Genomic DNA, 3,329 nt, shown 5'->3' on the forward strand with positions numbered 1-3,329 from the left:
AGCCGGGGACAGGTGGCAGGAGGTGAGAGGTGGGAGGAGTGGCATCGGGGAAGCTGGTCCTGGGCGATCCCAGCTGGGGGACAAACCCCATCCCTGCCCTCACAGCCTGCGGGGGAGAAAGACCTTACACCAGCAGTGGCCCGCGAGCATAGAACTGCTCAGCACGTGCACATCTTAAAATATAAGTGAGTTGGGCGTTGTCGTGCACGCCTGTAATCCCAACACTTAGGAGGCTGAGACAGGAGGATCACAGGTTTGCAGCCAGCCTCAGCCGCTTAGTGAGGCCCTACTCAACTTAGTGAGACCCTGTTTCAAAATAAAGAATAAAAAATAGGGATAGAGGCCAGGCATGGTAGCACACGCTTGTAATCCCAGCATTCGGAAGGCTGAGACCAGAGGGTTGCAGTTAGCAGACAGCCTCAGCTACTTAGTGAGGCCCTCTGCAACTTAGTGAGACACTGTTTCAAAATAAAGAATTAAAAATAGGGCAGGGGCTGTAGCTCGGAGGTCAAATGCCCTTGGGTTCCATCCTAAGACCAGCAAAAAAATAAATAAATAAAAAATAAGGCTAGGAGTGTAGCTTGAAAGTAGAATAAACCTGGATTCAATCCCCAGTGCCACAAAAACAAAACAAAACATATTAACCAGAGGCAGTGGCATATGTCTGTAATCCCAGTACTTGGGAGGCTGAGACAGGAGGATCACAGGCTTGAGGCTAGCCTTAGCAACTTAGCAAGACGCTGGTTCAAAATGAAAATATAAAAAGGGCTGGGGATATAGCTCAGGGGGAGAATGCCCCAGGTTCAGTTTCTAGTACCAAAAAAGTAATTAGTTAAATAAAACACCAATCCAGCATCATATCCATCTATTGGGCTAGCAAAGTTTTTTTTTTTTTTTTTTTTTTGACTGGTAACATCCAAGCAAAGGTATAGAGGAAACTAAATTGGTGTGGGGTTTCCAGGGGCTGTTAGTCTGGAAGCTTTTATCCAGATTATAAACATTCATGCTCATTGGCCCAGTCATTCCACTTTGAGGCATTTAGTTTAAAAACCACGAATAGCACGCCGGGCGTGGTGGCGCACGCTTGTCATCCCCGCGCTTGGGAGGCGGAGACAGGAGGATCGCGCAGGTTCGAAGCCAGCCGTGCTGGTTTAAGAGACCCTGTTTCCAAATAAAAATATAAAATAGGTCTGGGAGTGTAGCCCGTAGCCCGGACGTAGAAGGGCTTCCAGGAACCCCAGTACCACCACAAAAAAAAAAAAAAAACCTGAATAGCTGAACTGCCCATCAAAAGGAGAGTGGGTAGATAAATGAGAGAATATGCACGTGGTGGAATATTACACAGCCTCAGAACAGGATGCCCTGACAGCTGGGACTCTAGGACTCCGGTGCACACCGGCGACATCGATCCCTATTCTGGGGCAGAGATGGAGCAGTGAGACCATGTCCCTTCCTTTCTCCACAAAAGTGAAGGAAATTCCAAATTGTGGACGCAAGAGATCCCTTAGACGAGGGACCAGAGATGGAATTCCTGAGAAGAGGACACGGGAATAAATCCAGGCATTTAAAATCCAGGGAAATGTCAATGTCAGAATGAGCTCTTCTGGGACAGGAGTAGGGAAGAGGGTGTCTTGCTGGGGGACTCCAAAGAGAGGCCGCCATAACTTGCTGCTGTCTTCCAGCACTCCGGCCTGCAGCTGACTGAGGACCAGGAGTCCAGCGAGGGGCACCGCAGCCGCCGCCGCCGCCCTCCCCTGCAGCGACTCGATGCTACTGCCTGCCCGCTCTCGCTGGGCCTCAACGTCTCTGGCTCCCTACTAACCTCCCCCTTCTCCCCTGCCCCTCAGTCTCCCCTCTCCCTGCCCGCTTTTATTTATTTTGGATTAGCCAGTTACCTCTCCCCCCCTCCCCTGTGGGTCTGCACCTCCCTCCCCGCTGCCCGTAGGACACCCCTCAGAAGGCTTTTGTATTGTGCATAGCTAGAGTGAGGCGGAGGGAGGCTGCTACAGGCCACAGCCCAATCCTGGTTTTTTATTCTGATTCTCCCTCCTGTATTCTTTTTTTTTTCATCTCTCCTTTTTTTATTTTTAAGAAACTGTTTTTAAACTATTTCTAGGTTTGTGAATGTGAAGCCCCAGGCCGCAGGGGGCAAGGGGCCAGGCGCCCCCCACCAGCTGAGAACAAAGTGTCTATGTGGGTGCGGGCCCTGGCCGCCTCCCTCCAGCCCTGGAGAGGAGGGCAGGGCTGCGGGTAGCCAGGCCGAGCCCCTGGAACCATCCCGTCCTGTATCATATGTAAATACTGTGAGGTGGAGACCCACCCCTCTCTAAGACCCCTTGGGGGGAGGGCATTGCCTGGACCCCTCAGGGCAAAGGCCTCCCCCACCCCGGTTTCTGTCCCGCCTCAGACACCGGTACTGTAGCTTGTAGCTTGCAGGCCTCGGCCAGCTCTGCCCTCTCAGGCCCTTGGGGTCAAGGCCTTGGGCCTGCTCACCCCGAAAGCCCAGTGTGGCAACGAGGGAAGAGGGCTTGCCCAGAGCCAGTGCTGGAAAGGAATTAGCTCTCCAAAGGTGTCCCCTGCCCCTGCCTAGGTTGGACCTTCATGCTTTCCACTCTGAGCACCCCCTCACCACAAGTAGGAATTGGGGGCGCTTTGGTAAGGAACCAGTGCCAGGGGAAAGCAAAGGGCTTCTCAGGGAACCCCACATTCTCTCACTGAAGTTTCCCACCAGGATGGTCCCGTGGCCAGAGGCCCTTGGCAGCCCTTACCCCAGCGCCCCCTTTGAAGGAGAGAGAGCTCGGGTGCGAAGCTGAAGGGAGACCTGGCACGTGCAGCTGCTGCCCGCCCCAGCGTCCCGTTCCGCCCCTCTCCCCAGGTCTGAGGCTGGCTGCCACAGCCCCCAGACCGCCTTTGGAGAGTTAATTGTCTGTGTGAGGTGCTTAACCTATCAGCCCTGAGAACACAAAGCAATAATCTTTGTTACTGAGACGCGCGGCTGTTTGTGTTTGGGTTTTTTTTTTTTAATGTTTCCTAATAAAAGAGAAGCTGCATTTTATTGGTTTTTATTTTTAATTTTCTACACATTTGAGCTTGAGTCCTGAGAGACTGAGCTCCCTTCCTTCCCATCTCCTGACCCTCCCACCCCACCCGCCCAACCATGGGCTCAGGGCCCTGCTGTTCTGTTTTCTGATTTTTTTAAAGATGTTACACGGTGTTTTGAAGCCAGCAGGTTATCACCCTCCAGTGTCTTTTCTCTCCACATCTGTAACTTCTTTTTCCAGGTTTTATTTTCCGTTTTAAATTCCTAATAAATTATTTGAAAACGGTGC

Source organism: Muscardinus avellanarius (assembly GCF_963383645.1).
Source record: "Muscardinus avellanarius genome assembly, chromosome: 21".
In the NCBI taxonomy this organism is placed as follows: Eukaryota; Metazoa; Chordata; class Mammalia; order Rodentia; family Gliridae; genus Muscardinus; species Muscardinus avellanarius.